The sequence below is a fragment of the Lithobates pipiens genome, unplaced genomic scaffold (genome assembly GCF_037356315.1).
Source record: "Lithobates pipiens isolate NorthernLeopardFrog02 unplaced genomic scaffold, aLitPip1_a1.2 Scaffold_28, whole genome shotgun sequence".
NCBI classification, from domain to species: Eukaryota; Metazoa; Chordata; class Amphibia; order Anura; family Ranidae; genus Lithobates; species Lithobates pipiens.
In genome coordinates this window covers 55,660,405-55,681,964 of record NW_027507789.1, presented here as the reverse complement: position 1 = coordinate 55,681,964, position 21,560 = coordinate 55,660,405, and positions in this window count along the sequence as shown.

Here is a 21,560-nt window from a genome sequence, read left to right as displayed (position 1 = left end):
CTTTGGTGGTTGTGGTGCTGGTGCCACAACACTATAAGGCCGCGTACACACGGGCGGACTGTTCGCCCAACTTTGTCCGCTGAACAGTGTTTCAGCGGACAGTCCGCTCGTGTGTGGGCTTCAGCGGACAGTTTCAGCGGACAGTCTGACGAACAAAGTTTTTCGGAATTTCCGTAAAACTGTCCGCTGAAACTTGGTTTGAGCGGACAGTCCGCTCGTGTGTAGGCTTGTTCGTCAAACTAAGTTCCGCGCATACTCAGAAAGGATTTACACGCCGAAGGTTGCATTGCAGTGTATAGGACGTCGTTTTCTAGTCCCGTCGTACGTGCCGTTCACGTCATCGCGCACGGTTTCAGCGGACTGTTCGTTCATCGTGTGTGGTCAAGTCCGTTCATGCTAATTTTGAGCGGACTGTTTGTCAAACTGTTTGACGAACAAGGTTGGGCGAACAGTCCGCGCGTGTGTACGCGGCCTAAGTCCTCACCGTTACTCTGGGTGGGCACAGGAAGGGGCCCTCCTGTGAAATATTATATCAAGAATGGTAATTACATGTCCCTGTTAAACAGGGGCAGAAAAATTTGGCCTTAGGCACTGCTGCTGGTGCCACCACACTGCAACCTCTCCCATATACTCTAGTTTTATTGCAGGAATTAGCCCTGCTGCAAAGCATTGCATCAAAAATTGTACTTAAACGCCCCTGTTAAACAGGGGCAGAAAAATTGGGCCTTAGGCACTGGTGCTGGTGCCACCACACTGCAACCTCTGCCATATACTCTTGTTTTATTGCAGGAATTAGCCCTGCTGCAAAGCATTGCATCAAAAATTGTAATTAAACGCCCCTGTTAAACAGGGGCAGAAAAATTGTGCTGATGGCATCAACCAGAACCAGAAATGTTCTTCCAACATATCAGCGGAGGAGGAAGAGGATAGACAATCAACATAACAGGACAGTCACTCAGCATCAGCATAGGCAGTCTTGAAGGGATGTGATATTTCAAAAAAAAATATTCGGTTACATCAGCTTCAGGTGCTTGGTAGCTGTGGGTTATCAAAGACTGATTCATCTTGATGAAGGTCAGTCGATCAACTGATTCGGTGGACAGGCGCACCCTGTGATCGGTAACAAAGCCACCAGCAGCACTGAAGGTGCGTTCCGAAAGAACGCTGGATGCAGGACAGGCCAGTAGCTCAATTGCATACTGTGCAAGCTCTGACCAGTGATCCATCCTCAAGACCCAGTAAGCCAGAGGATTTTCGGTGGGAAAGGTGTCCAAGTCTGACCTTGCCCCTAGGTATTCCTGCACCATGTAAATCAGACGCTGGCGATGGGTGCTGGAACCGATCATACCTTGGGGCTGCGGACTAAAAAATTGTCTGAAAGCATCAGTCAGACGGCCACCTTCTCCACCGCTCCTTCTGACCGATGCCTCAGCAACACGTTGTCCAGGACCAGGAGTTTGTAACCTCCCAGTCTCTGGGAACGCGTTGCACAGACCTTTCTGCAAGGCCTCCCGGAGATGTCTCATCCTCTGCTCCCTCTGCGATGTCAAGATAAGGTCGGCAACCTTACCCTTGTACCGTGGATCAAGGAGATTGGCCAGCCAGTAATGGTCCCTCTCCTTGATCCGAAGAATACGAGGATCCTTCCGCAGGCTTTGCAGGATCAGGGAGGCCATGCAGCGTAGGTTAGCTGAGGCATTCGGTCTGGAGTCCTCTGGGTCACTAAGGACAACATGATCCGCAGCTGCCTCCTCCCAGCCACGTACAAGTCCACGTGTTTCTTGGGACTGTAAATCATCCCTACAAGACTGCTGCTGCTGCTGCTGCTGATGCTGAGTGCCAGCCTCCACCTCCATGCTGACACAATCATCCTCCTCCTCCTCTTCCTCCTCCTCATCCTCTTCCTGTGTGATGGGTGGCACAGAAGGAACACTGTCTGGATAAAGGGGGCCTTGAGAGGCAAGGAAGTCCTCCTCTTCCTGCCTCTGTTCTGCCTCAAGTGCCCTGTCCATTATTCCACGCAGCGTATGCTCCAAGAGGTGGACAAGACGTACAGTGTCCCTGATGCATACACTGTCACTGCTCACCATCCTTGTGGCCTCCTCAAACGGTGACAGGACAGTGCATGCATCCCTGATCATGCCCCACTGGCGTGGTGAGAAAAACCGAGCTCCCCTGACCCTGTCCTGGTGCCGTAGTCGCACAGGTACTCATTGATGGCCCTCTGCTGCGTGTGCAGCCGCTGCAGCATGGCCAACATTGAGTTCCACCTGGTGGGCATGTCACATATAAGGCGGTTCTTGGGCAGGTTCAACTCCTTTTGGAGCTCAGCCAGCCGAGCACAGGCATTAAATGATCGGCGGAAATGCACACAGACTTTCCTGGCCTGCTTCAGGACATCCTGTAAGCCGGGGTACCTGCCCAAGAACCGCTGCACCACCAGGTTAAGGACGTGAGCTACACAGGGCACATGGGTCAGTTGTCCCTGTCAGAGGGCGGAGAGGAGGTTGGTGCCATTGTCGCAAACCACCATTCCTGGCTTAAGCTGGCGTGGCGTCAACCACCTCTCGGCCTGCCCCTGCAGAGCTGACAAAACATCCGCCCCAGTGTGGCTCCTGTCCCCCAAACAAACCAGCGCAAGCACGGCATGGCATCGTTTTGCCTGCGTACTTGCGTAGCCCCTGAAACGCCTACGAAGCACCGCTGGTTCTGAGGACAGAGCACTGGAAGAGGCCATGGAGGAAGAAGAAGAGGAGGGGGTGGAGGAGAGAGGTGTGTCACAACCAATAGTAGCATTTTGGAGGCGTGGTGGTGGAACAACCTCCAACACTACTGCACCTTGTCCTGCATCCTTCCCAGCTGCCAGAAGAGTGACCCAATGGGCCGTGAAAGACAGGTAACGTCCCTGTCCATGCCTGCTGGACCATGAGTCAGCGGTAATATGCACCTTACCGCTGACCGCCCTGTCCAGCGAGGCAAGGACATTGCCTTCCACATGCCGGTAGAGAGCCGGAATCGCCTTCCGTGAGAAAAAGTGGCGTTTGGGGACCTGCCACTGAGGAACCGCACATTGTACAAACTCACGGAAGGGGGCCGAGTCTACCAACTGAAAAGGCAGCAGTTGAAGTGCTAGCAATTTAGCCAAGCTAGCATTCAACCGCTGGGCATGTGGATGGCTGGGAGTGAACTTCTTTCGCCGGTCCAGCAGCTGGGGCAGGGACATTTGCCTGCTATAATCGGACGTGGGTGTACCGCTAGCAGAGTTCCCGGAAGCACTTGGCTGTGACACACCTAATTCTACACCTTCATTCCTCTCAGAGCAGGTTTCAGAGAGGACTGAAGGTCTAGTGGGGTTGGAGATGCCAGCTGATGAGGAGCAAGGAGAGGTCCGCTTTGTTCTTTGGTGTGGGTCTTTGAGGTACGCTTGCCAACGAGCTGCATGGCAGGTCAACATATGTCTGGTCAAGCATGTGGTGCCCAAGCGGCTGATGTTTTGGCCACGCGAGATACGCTTGAGACATATGTTGCAAATAGCAGCGGTGCGATCTGATGCACTCGTCTCAAAAAAGGCCCACACCAAAGAACTTTTAGAATAACGCGCAGAGGCAGCGCCCTGCACAGGCGGAGCTCTGCGGTGTGATTCAGTCGGTGTGCTGCCCCTAAGCTGGCCCCCGGAGGGCATCCTGCCTCGTTGGACATGTGCCTCCTCCTCCTCCTCCTCTCTCATTCCAGGCACCCACGTGGAGTCAGTGCCCTCATCATCCCCTCCCTCTTCATCGCTGTAGCAAACCTGGCAGTATGCTGCAGCTTGTGGAACATGACTGCCAGATTGCTGTCCTTCTTGAGCATCCCCTCTCTCTGCGCTCACGCTACTGCCTTCCTCTAGCTGAGTGTCATCATCAGAGCCCACAAAACACTGGGCATCCTCCTGGAGCATGTACCCAACACTGTGCTCAAAGAGTTCAGGAGACTCCTCAGGAGGACGTGGTGGGTCTAGGGAAGGAGTCACTGATGATGACATTGAGAGGAGGGAAGACGATGCGTTGGCAGCTGCTTTGCTAGTACCCTGAGACTGGGTGAGAGAGGATGAGGAGGATGAAAAGGGCTTGGTCATCCACTCTACCAAGTCATTGGCATGTTGCGGCTCAACATGTCCAGCTGCCGAAAAAGACAAGCGTGTCCCATGGCCACGTGCTGATGACAATGCACCGCGTCCACGACCAGCACTGTTCTCTCTAGACACAGAGCCTGCTTGCCCTCTTTTATCGGCTCGCGCCTGTCTGCCTCTCCTTGCTGGCCTTCCAGACATGGTAATGGCCTGAAGGGAGTTGGGTAAAAAAGCAGTTGGGTAGTGTATATTGTGCTAGAGGCACACAACACCCACTAACTCCTGCAGATGCCTTTATTATAGAACACCAGAGATAAAGGGGTATATACAGATGTATACTGTGCTGTGCTGGAGGCACACACAACTTCCAATAACTCCTGCAGATGGCAAGTGGTCTCAAACAGAGAAGAGCTATGTAGGTGGATATAGCGGTATGTACTGGGTACAGAGCACGCAGACAGCACGCACTAGCTCCTAACACTACTGACTGCAAGCTCTATTATAAAAGATAGATCACTGCTATATAGGTGAGGTGAATATAGCGGTGTATACTGCAGTCAGGGCACGCAGACAACAACCACTACACAACAGCAAGATCGAAAATCGTCCGAAAACGATCGGTGTGTACTGTGTTGAAGGTACACAGAACACCCACTAACTCCTGCAGATGCCTTTATTATAGAACACCAGAGATAAAGGGGTATATACAGATGTATACTGTGCTGTGCTGGAGGCACACACAACTTCCAATAACTCCTGCAGATGGCAAGTGGGCTCAAATAGAGAAGAGCTATGTAGGTGGATATAACGGTATGTACTGGGTACAGAGCACGCAGACAGCACGCACTAGCTCCTAACACTACTGACTGCAAGCTCTATTATAAAAGATAGATCACTAGCTATATAGGTGGGGTGAATATAGCGGTGTATACTGCGGTCAGGGCACGCAGACAACAACCACTACACAACAGCAAGATCGAAAATCGGCCGAAAACGATCGGTGTGTACTGTGTTGAAGGTACACAGAACACCCACTGCTTCAGACGCCAACACACTACACATCCTGCCTGTGGCCAATCATGGCTCTCCTCGCTGCTGGCGCTGCGATTGGCCAAGCATGCGGGGTCACAGTGCATGCTTGGCCAATCATGAGCCAGCAATGCACTGCGCCATCGCAGTGCATTGTGGGCCGTGAGCGCCACACGAATTTGGCGCGAACGGACCAAAATGTTCGGACTTCGCCGAACGGACGAACAGCCGATGTTCGAGTCGAACGTATGTTCGACTCGAACACGAAGCTCATCCCTAAACAGGAATCAGTTTTGCAGTAGAGGATTCGTACAAGAAGAGAGGAATCTAGAGAAGTGATAATCTGCAGGAGTGAGTGCAGAGGAAGAGGAGCAATAGTCTGCAGTGGAGATGCAGAGGAAATAGACTGTGAATGTTAGAAGTGCATCATTTTTCAGGGCTAAAGCTGCTAATGACAATTCAATACGTACTATGGGCATCCCATATCTTCCTTTACCCCAACCAAGTTGTATCCCGCAATATATGCAACAAAACTATGTAAATGGCTGCTCATTATCTCAAAGGTGATAGATGGGGGTCTGGCAGCAGGGTGATTTGGTGGATGTTAGTAACTAGTGTTTACCAACCGCTACATGTATAAAGAAAATACAGTCATCAACAAAGTACAAATCATATAGATATAACATAGAAAGAAAGGAGAGTACAATGCTACCTAAAACTGCAGCTGCATGGTATTGCAGCCTGTCTGATTGGGAGGAGAGAAGGGGGGGAGGATAGGGGAATGGGAGAGCAGTCGGCATGAACAGAGCAAGATATTTCACACAAGGAGGGTGTGGTGCTCCTCAAATCAAAGGTTGGTGGGACCGCCTGGGTGGCCGAATGAGAAATGAGGATACTTCACAGGGGACCCATCAATGGGGAAAGATGAGGGTGGAGAGGGAGAGGGAAACACCATGGTTAAGTAAAATGAGGGAGATTAAGGGATCAGAAGAGGCTTGGGTCAGAATTTAGTCCAAGTATTCAGTGGGGGACAGAACCTGTACAATGTAGCAGTATGGTTCCAGGGTTGATCTCTGCATGGTCCCACATGTCCCAAATTTTGGAGAACTGAGGGTGTGCGTCATGTATTGTTGCGGTGAGATGCCAGAAGGACATAAGCAGCCAATCTCTGGGTGTGCTTGGGGATGCAGGCCTAATAGGTAATGGAGTGGGTCTGGGGGAGGGATATTTCTAGAAGGTCTTGTAAGAAAGTTTGAATGGAGGCCCAGAATAGTTGAATAATGGGGCAATCCCAGAACATGTTTAAATGGGAGTCTATGTCGCCCAGACACCTCCAGCACACCCTTGAAACCTTAGGGTCATATTTGTGTATTACCGCTGGGGTTCTATACCAGAAAAACAGTATCTTATGAGCCGTCTCCCTCTGCTCCAAACATCTTGATGATTTGGAAACAGCCTCCCAGATCCTCTGCCATTGAGGGAGGGGTATGGATCGTTGGGTGGCCTGAGAGCATTTCTGCATATATAAGTGTTGGGTATTAGTGAGTGGATGGACTTCATGGAGAAACCTATAGATATCCATAATAAGGTGGGTTGGATGTGGGCCTTGAGAACATAAATGTTCAAATGGGGTGGGTTTATCTAGGTAGGGGACTTAGAGGAGAATTAGTGTTTGAATTGGAGGTAGGAGTAAAATAGTTGTTTAGGAATCTGATTTTTTTTATGTCCACAAATGGCAGGAGGGTACGGGTGAGTGGGTGCACAATGTTCCGGAGCTGAAAAATTCCAGCTTGTGTCCAGGGTAGCATTTGTATGTAGGATAGACTGTCTGGAATCTCGGGATTAAAGAGCACATTTAACAAGAGTGGGCATGAGGAGGAGAGAGAGAACCGTTGGGAGCATTTCTGCCATATAGAGAGAGTGAATATCATCGGATGGAGGCATAATCCTCGTAGTTGGGTCATAGAGGATTCCAGACTCAACCAAATCATGGAGCATGGGTGGACTGGGCTTGTTATGCTCATTTCTATCTCAGACCAAATGCTGGTCGCCATCCTGGTGCACTACACAATATTTGGCTTGAGATAGGTGGCAAAATAGTATTTTATAAGGTCTGGTGCTCCCATGCCACCTCTAAGGCGGGGAGCTAGCAATACCGAACTGGCAACTTGTGGGCTTTATTAGGCCATATAATATTAATAAATGATCTTTTCTGTGGCTTTGAGTTGTGACATAGGGATGGGGACAGGTAGAGTTTCAAGCAGGTAAAGGAGTGTCGGTAGGATGGACATCTTCAGGACATTGACTCAGCCCAGGAGAGATAGGGGGAAAGCGTCTCATTGCCGCAATCAGTGTAGCAGAAGAGTGGAGGAAAGTTAGCCTAGTAGAGGGAGGGATGGGATAAGAGGAGGTGAAATGTATCCCTAGGTATTTAAGGGAGTGTGGGCACCAGCGATAGGAGTAGCTTCATTGTAGGGTGGTAAGGAGTGGGGGTGGGATATGTAGCAGTAGGGCTTCCATTTTGCTTGTGCTGATTTTATAACCTGAAATTGAGCCAACGTTTTTTTAACAAGTTGTGGGGGTTTGGGAGGGATGTGTGAGGGTTGGTCAATATCAGTAGAATGTCATCGGCGAATAAGGAAAGTTTATATTCTCTTTGGCGTAACAAGACCCCACCAATGTCAGAGTGGGTGCGAATGGCTTCAGCTAAAGGCTCTAAACATAGAATAAAGAGTGGGGGGTAATGGGCAGCCTGCCTAGTTACTTAGGGAGAAGGATAAATAGGAGGATAGCTGAACTTAGGAGGAGGGTCTGGAGTATAAGGCATATAGCACTGCTACAAAGGGGCTTGAAATCCATATTTGGAAAGGGTGCCAAACATAAAGGGCCAACTAAGCCGATCAAATGCTTTTTGTGCATTGAGACATAGTAGTAGAGCTGGGTGGGTTATCTTATTTAGTAAATCATTGAGGTCAATGTTAATTTTGGCAGCAAATTTTCATTTAGTTTTAGTCTTAGTTTTAGGACTAAAATGGCATTTTAGTTTTAGTCCCATTTTAGTATTCTGCAATTGTTTTAGTTTTAGTCGTATTTAGTCGACTAAATCTCCAGTAAATTTAAATGACTAAAATGTCCTATGATTTAGTCGACTAAAATCTCCAGTATATTTTAGTCATCTAAAATCGAATGGGTCTAATTCAATTGTAATGCATTAGTTAACAATTCTCTACAATTTTCAAACTCCTTATATCCTGCTGAAGTGAAAAATAGAATATGTTATTTATGTTATGTTATTTATTATTACATTGAGGTATGAACATGTACTACAGACCAGTGTTAATTTTGAAGTCAAATTTCAATTTAGTTTTAGTCTAAAGCCCCATACACACTATCAGATTTTCTGCTGACTTTTTCCTTCAGATTTACCAAAACCATGTAGTACAAGGGCCTGCCTGATTGCATACCAATTGAAATTCCTAAGGTTTGACCTCATATTATATGGTTTTGGTAAATCTGAAGGAAAAACTCAGCAGAAAAACTGATAGTGTGTATGGAGCTTTAGTCTTTTGACTAAAATGGCATTTTAGTTTTACTTTCAAAATATTTTATTTTCGAATACAGCATAAGAAACAAGATAAAGGCCCACATGGCCAACAGACGATTTAATACAGCACTTGAACAATGCATAATAATACCATTAATCAAAACAACCTTATGCAAAATTGTGTCGGATCCACCCACCAAAGGTTACATGAGGACCAGTGATACTACATTAGCCAGTACTCTATCAAGGGAGCTTCCGCCGAGATACCAGGTCAAGGCTGCTCCATGGTAACAAAAGAGAAAAGAAAAAAAAATTAAATAAAAGAGGGGAGACGCAACTTTAGACAAAAGATTAGATAGCAGATCCAACCCCCCAAGGGGATTGCCTTGATACTGTAAGAGTACTGACTAAGGTAGGGGCGAAATCCAGTGGTGGCAACTGAAAATCCCTGCCCACGGGGCCGGGGAAGAGCCCCAGTGGCCCCTGGGTCACTCGACACCCCTCGCGGGATCATGCTGTGCCGAGTGAGGGACCTAACCAGAGAGCCTCCGCTCACGGGAGACCATCCATCCCACCCCTACAATCGCCCATCGGATCCCTTCTGTTACTACTACTTGTACTTATGTAAAATTTGAGGTCAACTGTCGGTCTTCCGGGCCATGTATGAAAATAAAGAGGAGAAAAGAAAGAAGAAGAAGGGGTAGAGAGGGAAAAAGAGGGAAGGAAGGGGGACATAGTAGAGTAAAACCAGAGGGGAAAAAAAGGACCGTGCTACCTGCCCGAGAGCCAATGTTCTAAACCCAATTGCAAGTGTTCATCGCCCCATTGGGGTGTGAGTCAAGGAGATGCCCATATGAAGAGCCCACGGTTCCCAAACAATGTCAAATTTGGAGCGGGAATCAGAGAGTATACTAGACAGTTTTTCTTGGGCCATTATCCAGGAGAATTTTCTCTGAGCGGCCTTGACAGAGACGGAGGGTTGTTTCCAAGCTTTTGCAATGGTGAGTTTGGCTCCTATCAGGATAAATTGTATCAATTTCATAGTATGTCTGGAGGTCTTAGGAATTGGTTCATTAAGGAGAGCGATGGTAGGGGACCTGGGGACACGGCACCCGGCGACCCCATCAATAATTTTAAAGATTTTTCTCCAAAAGGGGCGTAACCTGGGGCACTCCCACCAGATGTGGATCAGAGTGCCCGTGAGGTGACAGCCTTTGAAGCACAGCGGGTCTGCCGAGGGGTACATGCTGGCCAACCTGACTGGAGTGTAGTACCATCGTAGAATGACTTTTAGACTGGCCTCTGCTAGAGACGTGTTTAGGATCCCTTTGTAGGACAAAAAGATCGCTGTGTGCCAGGACCCCAGGTCCCAATTAAACTGCAATTCCTCCTCCCATTTGTGCATAATTGAAGACTTAGATTTGGGCTGCGTCAGTGAAGAGAAAATGCTGGAGATACCTCCCCTGAACCCTGACCACACCAAATCTCATACTCTGTGAAGCTAGGAGGGAGAGGTTTTTCCGTCCAAATGGAGTGTAGAAAATGAGAAATTTGATGGAATCTGAATCTCTCCGTCAGTGGTAGATCTAGTTTCTTAATGAAGTGTTTGAGAGGGAAGGGGCCTGTCCTAGAGAAGAAATGCCCAATCCGGTACAGCCCTTTGTCCAGCCACCATTTGAAAGCTGAAATATTTTGACCAGGGGGAAAGCCGGGTTATTGAACAGGTGTGCTAGCGGTGTAATAGGAGACGAGATGGAGCTCCAAGTGCGTGTCCTGTCCAAGAGGGCTAGAGAGTGTGATAGAGTGGGTGCTAATATCGGGGGTCTCTCTTTTGGGGAAGACCACATTAGATAGTCTAGAGTGTGGCGTGGGGTAGCTTGTCTCTCTATCCCAACCCAGTCCGGTTTTTCAAACTTTGAGTAAATTATCGAGATCTGTGTTAGCCTGGCCGCAACAAAATAGTGTTGGAGGTTGGGAAGACCGAGTCCTCCCCTCTTCCTATGATGATATAAAATGCTTTGGGGGATCCTGTACCCCTTCTTGCCCCATACGAACTGAAGCAGCTTACTCTGGAATGACTTAATATGCTTTCTGATGATTGGGATGGGCAGGGAACGAAATAAGTATAGGAGTCTGGGCAGAAGGGTCATTTTGATAGAATTAATCTTCCCTAACAATGAGACATTGTGACCGGCCCAAGTGTTAAGATCTGAGGATAGCTTGGAGAGCATTGGCGGATAATTGGTGTTGTACAAGGATTCGATTTTAGGTGTTAAGTATACCCCTAGATATTTGATGGCTGTGTCATTCCACTTGAAGGGAAAGGACTGACGCAGCTGGGTAACCATTTGCGGCGGTAGAGAAATGTTCATAGCTAGGGATTTGTTATAATTCACTTGCAGTCCAGAGATCTTAGAGAATTCTCCAAGGGTTTGGAGAAGATTCAGAAGGGAGGTGATAGGGGAGGTGAGGAATAAAAGGATATCATCCGCGTATAGCCCACATTTATGTATTTGCGACCCGCAGTTTACCCCTTTTATATTTTGGTTTTCCCTCAGAGCGATAGCAAGAGTTTCAATTGCTAGGGTAAATATCAACGGGGAGAGAGGGCAACCCTGTCTGGTCCCTCTCGCAATCTGTATAGGCTCAGAATAATGGCCCTGTAGCCTTATCCTGGCTTGGGGGGTGGAATATAGGGATTTGATCAGCCCCAGAAATCTCTAATTCTATCTCCGAATCCCCACCTTTCCATGAGCACCAGGAGGTAGCTCCAAGATACCGAATCAAAGGCTTTTTTTAAGTCCAACGAAAGGAGCATACCCTCTTGTTTAGGCCCACCGTCCCAATTAGTTTGTAAGATCGAAATAATATCAATGGCCCTTCTGATTTGGTCTGGCCCTTGCCTCCCAGGTATGAATCCCACTTGATTTTTATTGACATGTAGGGATATGAAGGAAGCCAGTCTGTTTGCTAGCATTTTAGTTAGGATCTTAAGATCACAATTAATAAGAGAGATCGGGCGATAATTGTCTACTATTTCCGGGTTCTTGTCTGGTTTGGGGATCACGGAGATAAAAGCTGAGTTAAGGAGTGGGTCAAGCGGGTCCCCTTTGGTCTTGTAATTACAAAATTTGACCAAGTGCGGGGCTAAAGTGTTTGCAAACTTTTTGTAGTAGGTGTTAGATAACCCATCTGGCCCCGGGGCTGAGTTGCCTTTTAACCCCTTAATAGTGTCAAGTACTTCCTCTTCTGTAAAGGGGGCCTCAAGGATGTCCTTGTGTTCATTAGAAATACGAGGGATTGGTAGCGTGTCTAAAAAGGAGTTAATGTCCCCCTTATGTGTAGACTGGGGAGCAGAATAGAGATTTGAATAAAAGTTTTGGAAGGCTTCCAGAATTTTCACTGGATTGGATGATAGGCCTGACCCCGGGAGTCTTATACGGGGCATAGTGTGAGATCTCGGTTTGGGGGACAGTTTGGAAGCAAGCATAGTACCTATTTTATCCTTTTGAGTGTAGAATTTATTTCCGCTCCATCTGATACTTTTTTCTGCCCGGGTCGTGAGGGCCAGGTTGAGTTCCAGCTTTATTTTATCTATTTGAGGGATGTTTTCTCTTAGAGGGTTTTTTTAATGTTTTGCTCTCAGAACTGCATAATCTTTTTCTAGTCTATCTATGTCGGCGGTTCTTTCTTTTTTCAATTGTGTGGCCAACTTCATGAATTCACCCCTAATAACAGCCTTATGCGCCGCCCAAACTGTCTCCATAGACGTGTCTTTAGTAGTGTTCAGTTTGAAGTATTCCTGTAGGGCTGATTCTATACTGGGGAGTCTGCTAGGGTTTGCGAGGAGGGATTCATTTAGTCTCCAGGTTTTGAAGCCCAGGGACAGGTTTGTGAGGTGTAAGTATAGCATCACTATCGCGTGGTCTGAGAGAACAGTGTCTCTAATCAGCGAGCGCTCAGCAGAGGGAAGTGAGTGACTTTGAATGAGAAGGTGGTCTATTCTGGCAAATGTGTTATGAGGAGCCGAGTAATGTGTGTAGTCCCTGGCGGTCGGGTTCAGTTCCCTCCATGCATCCGTCAAGCCCTGAGAATGCAACAGTTTTGCTATTCTATGGCTGACTTTGCGCGGGCGAATGAGCTGTTGTCCCAATGGTTTAGTTCTATCTAGTTCCTGTTCAAAAGCAACGTTAGAATCCCCTCCAAAAATTACTTTACCTTCAAGCATGGGGTTGAGGGTTTGGAACAGTTTCGCAAAAAACTTATCTTGCCCCTTGTTCGGGGCATAGTATGACACTGAAGAGTACATTTGCCCTTCCACCAGGCCTTTTACCAAAATAAACCTGCCTTCAATGCCCCTGAAAACAGAAAGCAAAGAGAAGCCACAGTCCCTATAGAGAAGAACCGCTACCCCTCTTGTCTTGTTCTCGGCATTCGCGAGGAAAAAATTAGGATAGTGAGTGTGCAGAAAGGACGGGCTGTACCGGATTGGGAAGTGCGTCTCCTGTAGGAATACAATATCCAATCTAAGGGATTTATACAGGCTGAACAGTTTCTTACGTTTAAGGGGAGAATTTAGCCCTTGCGCATTATGAGAGGCCAACTTCAATAACTTAGGAGTGGTATTAGCCATGGGAGCAGAGGGTCAGATCGCGTGAACATTCACCTTCACTTACCATTGGTAGAAAACTTTTGGGACCGGTGAAGGACCTCCCTGACTCCGTGGGAATCGGGCTGTAAAGCATCTCTAGTGGAAGAACATCTGTAAAGAATACAAAAATTATTAAAGGCAGTATAGCTAGCGGATAGCACTCTAACTGGGGGGGGGGGAGGAGGAGTAGAGAAAGGACTCCCAAGAAAAGCGCCGACCTCTGGAGGGGAGAGAGAAACTCCGGGGACGGATATCTCCAAAAAGGATAGAATAATCACCGAGAGAGGACTCTCGGAGGTCCTAGCCCCTGGAAGCCCGAAGGATTACAGGGGATAGGCAAAGGCACATGTGTACCGCCCCGGACCAAGGGGCTCCTGAAAATTGAATTAGCATATTACTAAAACGGCAAAGAAGAAACCTATACTTATAAAGTCTACCAGGGTAAAACGCAATATAATTGGAAAGTCACTGTAATACGGCTTATGCAAATAACCCCGCAAAAAGAATTGGTAGCAAAAACAGGCAAAGCCACATAAAACAAGAGAAAAAAGAAAAAAAGGGTTCACAATCTGCTAGCACGAGGACCGAATCGATTCTCGTACGTGCACAGACTTCTTTAGCTAACAGTCATGAACAGCGTAGAAATATACCTTGAACTCAAAAAACAAAAACAAAAAACAAAACAAAAAAAAAAAAAAAAGAATCCCAGTGGCAGAGTAGGGACACAGGCCCCCTCCAAAAATGGGAAACCAATAAGATGAGGCTACCCAGGGGAAGTCAACAGGGGGTGGGTCTGGTTATGCGACCTTCCCCGAACAGGTATGTTGTTGTTGGAGGTCTTGTCCAAGGAACTTCAAGTGTGACCAGTGTCTCCAGAGCGTCTCGATTTGGGTTTGGACCAAAGTGGGATTGAAGGGCTGACTGGGGGAGGTCTTTTCGCAGAGCTCGGTGGGGCAGCCGACGTATCCATTCTGGCGTCTTGGGAGATAATTTTCAAGCGAAGAAGGATTTGTTCACCAGAGGTAAAATTTGCGAAGGAGTAGTTTAGGCCCTTGTGTGTGAACTTTACCGCAAATGGGAATGCCCATTTATATTTGATGTCCTTCTGTATTAGAGCATTCAATAGTGGTTTCAAGGCACGTCTGCGTTGAATGGTGGAAGGGGCCAGATCTGCAAATATTTGAATCGCATGGCCTTGGCATGTCACCTGGGGAGCAGACCGGGCCTGCTTCATCACTTCCTCCTTAACTGCATAGTGACGCGGTTTGATGATTATGTCTCCGGGGAGGCCATCCTGCCTGGGGGGTCCCAATTCCAGACGTTGAGGGTCAATATTGGGCAATAGCGATTTGATCAGGTCTTGAGTTGCAGCAGTCACGTCCGTGATTGATTCAGGCAACCCTCTGATTCTGAAGTTATATCGTCTCGACCTGTTCTCAAGGTCGTCAATACGCGATAGAGCAGTGTCCAGCTGGTCCTGCATCGAATGGATCAAATCAGAGTTCTGATTAGCAACTGCGGCTGTAACGTCCAGCTTAGATTCAATTGCCTCTATTCTATGGCCAATGTTTTGTAGGTCTGATTTGATCTCTCCGGTAATTTTTGCTGCTGTAGAGGCCAGACCCCTTTCCAACAACATAGAAAGTTTTACAAAAAGGTCCGCTGTGGATAGGTCTTGCTCCTGGGGGAACTGTTCTGATGTGGGGGGTCCCTGGAGTGAAGGCCTGAAAGCCTCCGTGGGAGACAGGGCCTGGTCAGCCATGGACAGTCCTATCAGGGACTCTGTAGAGGCCGGCGATGGGGTTCCCAGTTGGGGGAAGTTCCCATGGAGGATAGGAGTGGCCGGGGATAGAACTTGCCTGTGTTCCAAGTTGTGATCCACGCTGTGAGCATGAGGCTGCCTGTGTGCATCGGCCGCGGCGGCCATCTTGGTACACCCCGCTCGTGAAGCCGCTTCAAATTGTGGCACCAGATCGCGCCTAGTTGCGGTGGCGGACATTCAGGGGGATTCCCTGGGTAGTCGGGAGACAGGGGCTACGGGGTGTCACCTCCCCGGTTCGCTACTTGCCTCTCTGAGAGCTCTGTTGGTCCGGTGTGGTGCGGAGGATCAGGCGCTGGCGGCCATCTTGGATCCCTCGTGCATGCGCACTGGCATTTTAGTTTTAGTCCCATTTTAGCCTTTGGACTAAAATGCCATTTTAGTTTTAGTCATATTTGAGTCGACTAAAATAATATGCATTTAGTTGAGTAAAATGTTTAAGTCGTTTTAGCACTGGTCTAGTGTTGTCGCCTGCATGTCTGGCTGGTACAAAGCCTACTTGGTCTTTATGTATGAGGGTAGGAATTATGAGAGATAATCTGTTGGCCAGAATTTTTGTGACTATCTTGTAGTCAGAGTTAAGCAAAGCAATGGGTCTGTAATTGTCAGGGAGGGAGAAGTCCTTACCAGGTTTCGGAATTACGGTTATGTGGGCATGGAGGAATTGGGAATGAGCTTCAGTGCCTTTGAGCAACGGAGTGTATAATGCTATCAGATGTGGGCTAAGAATTGGAAGAAAAGTTTTGTAATAGGAATAGGGCGGACCATCTGGGCCAGGAGATTTATGGGTGAGGAGATTTTTGATTACTTAAACTAATTCCTCGGGGGAAATCGCAGGAGTTTAAGGAACAAAGGTGGTCAGGAGAGAGCTTAGGTAGGTGTAGGGATTCAAAAAAGTAGTCACATTTTTCCTGTGTAAATTGGCAATTGGGGTCTGTTTGTAGGCAGTTATATAGTTTGTGATAGAAGTCCCCAAATACTTTGGACATAGTGAGAGGACAGTAGGTAGGGGTGCCATTGGTCTGCATGAGAGAGTTAGGAATGGAGCGAAAGGGGCGAGGCTTTAATTTATTAACCAATATTCTAGGTGGTTTATTGGAGAATTCATACAATTTCTGTTTAGACCACAAAAGTGATTTGTCGATTTTTTTCATGTCTAGGGACCTTATTTGATTACGGAAAAAGATAACAGTTCAGAGCCTAGCCACCGTGGGGGAAGCCACTAAGAGTCCCTCAGCCTTGTGAAGCTTAGTCAGGAGAGAGGAACGTTGGAAAGCTGCATCTCTTCTCAGACGAGACCCCGCAGAAATGCAGTGCCCCCCCGGAATGCAGCTTTGTGCACCTCCCACAGGGTAGAGGCCTCAGGGACCGTGTCCGCGTTGAGTTGGAAATAGTCAGACTATTTGATAGGCGTTCCCTAGTTTCTGGGATGTGCAGTATGGACTCATTGAATCACCAATGACATGTCCTGGGGGCAGCCTAAGACAGAGTGATATCTAAAGGTACAGACTAGTGATCTGACCATGAGATGGGGTTTATTTGTGAGGACACCTTGGATGTCAAATGGGTGGGTAAAAAAATGGTCTAGCCCGGAGTAAAGCTTATGGGGATGAGTGTAGAATGTCTATTGCCTATGTGTGGGGTGTTTAATTCTCCAGATATCCAGGAGGTTATAGGCCCTTATAAGTTTACGGAAAGATTTGGAGAGCTTTAGTGGAAGTTGTGGAGGGAAATGGAATACGTCTGTCTCTGTTAGGTGACATGGTCATGTTGAAATCTCCACTTATAACGATAAAGGGTTGGGAAAATTTGTCTAGGGTATCAAACATTTTGGATAAAAATTGAACCTGGCCAGAGTAAGGAGCATAGACATTCACTATAGTGAGAGAGTGGGTTAGAAACAAACAATCAAGGACAATGAATTTGTCATGGGGGTCCAAGTGTGAGGATTTGATATGTAAGGGACATGAGCGATTAATCAAGATTGCTACACCTGCCTTCCCAGATGGGTCGGAGGCCATAAAAGTGGTTGGTAAATTTTTGTTGGCAAATTTAAAGGAACCCCCAGGGCGGAAGTGTGTCTCCTGGATCAAAATTATGTCAGCCTTAGAAGATTTAAAACTCTTTTAAAGCCATCCATCTCTTCTGAACAGAGTTTAAGCCTTTGACATTACAAGTCAGAAATTTCAATGCCATAGTAACATGAAATGTTGGGGAAGCACATGATAAACTATGTAATCGACATCAGGTGGAAAGTTCCATAGTGTGTATGACATAGAAAAAATATGAAGTATCATATTGAAACTGTAAAGGTCAGTAGCAATGTAACAGGAATATATTATATCAATGGAATGTAGCAACCACGAGTCAAAAAAAAGACCTGAAAAAAAAACATAGAAGAGAAAAGAACAATAATTTAAAAAACACAGAAAAATGATCATTTTATCCAAAATGAAACCTGGAAAGCAAGGTGTCTCCAGGAAGCCCAGGCCACAGCCGTGGGCAAGGGAGAAGCACATCCGGGTCTCCAAAAAGAAAGGAGGGAGGGTCCTCCATCCTCCCCCGGAGTAGAAAGCCTACAACAAATAAAAACTGTGAAAAGTTGGTAACACAAAACTTCGAACCAGGATGTGGTAAGCGCAACAGTCAATGCACCCCACGGGCAGGGGTGAATGGGTCCCCTAAGGGGGGGGGGGGGCACTGGCCATACATGAACGTCAGGGGCCAGGTAACAATAAGGCTTTCAGCTAGAGTATGAATCAGAAGTCCTCAGGTTGGGAAACTGGAGAGAAGGCATCTCTGAGGCGTGAAGGTGGCCTTGTGTTGCTTCTGTCTCACTGGGGTCCAGATGTGACTCAGGGCTGTCAGTGGCCTGGGAGTGGCAGGGAGCGGCACAGGTCCTCATCAGGGAGGGGTGGCAAGCCCAGGTTGCGCAGGAAAGAGTCACTTTGATGAAGGTCACGTAGGAAGTACTGTATGCCATTTTGGGAGGCAGAGAGGCGAAAGGGAAATCCCCACCGGTATATTACTTTGTGGGTCTGGAGGTGCAATATCACCGGGCGAAGGTTTCTCCTTTTAGCCAGTGTTATGGGAGAAAGGTGACGAAGATCTGGATTCTGGATCCTTTGAAACCAAGCCTGGATTTATTGCGGGTGGCTATGGTTAAGGCCTCTTTGCTGTCACAGTAATGAAAACGGACTGTCACGTCCCTTGGGTTGGCTCCTGCTGGTGGTTTAGCAGCGAGCGACCTGTGGGCTCTATCCAGGCACCAATAAATGTCAGGGATATTGGGAGCTATAATGTTAAACAGGCATAGTAGGTAGGAACGTAAATCTTGATCTTCCACTGTTTCTGGATTACCCCTGATCTGCAAATTTTGTCTGCGTTCTCTATTTTCCAGGTCCTCCTGCTGGGCTTGGAGCTGGGTGACCGAGTGTTTAATAGCAGCATTGTCCTCCTCGAGAACGTGCACATACTGTATAAGTTCATCAAACTTTGTCTAAGGATGTCAGTGCGTTACCCCGAGTTGTACTATTTACCCTCTCGTCTCCTTGGCTAGTTTCCCCACTTCTTGTGCAATGTTATGGGTGAGGGCCTGAAGCAGGGATTGCAATTTTGCATCCAGGATTGCTGCTGTCAGTGGGGGGGAAGGTTCCAGTGCTGGGGTATGGGGAATATCTCCTGGATAGCTCCTGGAGCTCCGGAGGGTACGGCATGACCTCCTGGGTACTCGAGGCCGCAGATGCAGGAGGTAGCTGTCCATGTTGGAGTAGGCCCGAGGCTGAAAAACTGCAGCATAGTTACGTCTCTGATGTCCAATTTTTCCCATGGGGTGCACGGCTGCCGCGTGGGAATGTGACTCCTGTGGCTATCGGTGCTACATATCGGGTAACGGGAGTCCCGGAGTGCCGACGGTGAATGGAGCACAAGCCTCACACTTCCCTCACGTTCAGAAGCTGTGCATGCGCCCCGTTGCTCCTAAATTTACCTGCCAGGTATAGTTGCCTTGGCCAATTGTTAGGGATCAATTACTTTCACCCTAAGTCTGGAATTGCTGCACTTCTCTCTTCTGTCGCTGGGTGGCCAGGTACCTGGTGACATTAGATAAGATATGGGCGAAGCAAGGACAGATTAGGAGTATATGGTGTGGGGTGTCTCAGCCAATAGGCATGGGATTTCTTGGCCCCTTAGCCTGCTGGGAGAACCTATATATTTGGGTGGAGTCAGGTGATCAGGGTTCTGTACCACCTGGACAGCTGTCTCGGTGGATGTGTTGTTGGCTGCCTGGGCTGCTAGGCCGGAGTTTGGACCTATCCCGGGTACATCTGGCTGCTAGGCTCTGAGGGCCTATCCAGAAGCAAGCGAGCAGCGCAGGGTTGGAACTGCCACTTGCAGTCCAACCAGAAGTGGCGGTTCTAACGGCTGTAGATCCTGTCAAGGTCAGAGGTAGAGGAGAAGCTGTCACAACTAAGGCCTTATTACCAGTGACCACAGTGAGTAACTGAATTAAGTACCGGAGCAATGTTATCACCAACTGGGAATGGTGAAAAATCTGAAAAACTTCAGCAGGTGCCAAGCAAGGGGCCCAGCTAGAGGGGTGATGCTTGAGGAGTATCTGGAGTGCCAAGCCAGGGACCCAGCAGGGAAATGGGGTTGACGTTTGAGGAAGATACTGAGTATGTAAGAAGATTGGAAGAGCTCACGGAATTCAGTGACAGTGAATCAGCAATTCTAATGAGAGAGACTGGGAACGCAGCGGGCTAAGAATCTACAAGAAGTGATTGTAGGAGGAGTAAAGGAGTTTGTTTCAACTTCTGGTAGGAACTGTTATAAGACTGTTGCCATAGGAGACAGCACTCCTACACATGCAGATGTGGTGTCTTTCTGGGTGCCTTCCCTGCATGGCTGTCTACCTGTAGAAGTCTCGGAGTCTGCTAATTATCATTGCAATTACTATGGGATGTCCTGGCCCTGAACCCTCTCTCCCACCGTTCTGTTTAAGAGACAATAAATCTCTTTGCATTCAAGAAGTGTCTGGTGCCCATCAATCTATCTTGCACTTCACCCAGGGCTCAAGTCCTGTGGGAACGCATGGGAACGGAGTTCCTGTACTTTTTCCACAACAGGAACTCGGTTCCCGTTAGCAGCCGCGTCCTGCAAGACTTTGAAATATGCGAGGTGTGTGACAGGTGCTACACCAGCAGCCACCGACACGGCTTGCAATAGTAAGTACCGCACACCAGGGGTGGACTGACCATTCAGGCATTGCCAGTAGGGGGCCCCATGACAGCTTCCTCTTCGATCTACCTGTCAATCACAGCTAGTTGACGGGTAGATCAGGTCCCTGCTGCTAAGAGATTGTATTTAGTCAGACCTCTCATGATGCGCTCCTCCCCACCGGCCCCTCCTGATTTTCTGTCTCCCCATCCCCCCCCCCCGTCTCCTGCATATTTGCTCTGTGTGTCCCGCTGAATCCCCCCTCCTCTATCTTCAGTGCCATATAATGAGAGAACCCAGAGGAGGAGCACAGCTATTCTGCTCACAGGACATGCAGGGAGAGAGGTGAGCTGAGGGAGGAACATCACTTTGGGTTGGTAAGCTGAGAACAATACCTGGCAAAGTTTAATGCCAGGAGGGAAGTTTATGTGGAAATATGTGAAAGGTTAGAATAGCAGCGAGTGTGTGTTGGAGCCCTGCAGAGTTTGCAGCCCCCCAAGCTAAAATACATCTCCTAAGCAGGAACACATCACTATCTCCCTAAGTATTCTGTCCAGATAATGTGACCTTTCCGTTTTATGACCTTTCCATTTAACTCTGTGTTATCCAAACTTTGTTCAATGAAAAGTGTAAACTCACCACATAAACACTCTATATACAAAATAACATTCCCCAATAAAGATTAGAACATGATGTTCACATTTGCATGGAAGCATAATTGAATGAATGCTGATTATTCAGAGAATTACCGTATTTATGTTTATTGAGGATTTTTTTTATTTTATGTGCTAACAGTTAAGCTCACTCCACCTCACTCACACACAATAGGAAAATTGGCTGAAAAATACCACTTTTGAAGTGTTCGTGTATATTAGCGTATCCTTTTTCTTTTTTTTTTGGTGGGGGAGTGGATCTTGGGTGGGAGTTCCCACACTTTTTTCCCCAGGACTTGACCCCTGACTACACCCATCATGCCACCCACTCTACAAAGAAGGATATCAGCTATTCCTAACTGTAGAGGTTCTCATTAGACTAAAGGAGGCCTGGGACCTTGCTACATGAACACCTCTTCAATTACTGGGGAATGTTTTAAGGAAGAGCTTAGAGGAAGTGATATTTTTAACTCTTTGTTGAAAGACCATGCCATATGAGGAATTTTGTGGGAAGCGGGGAAGTGCGACAGAGGAGTTTG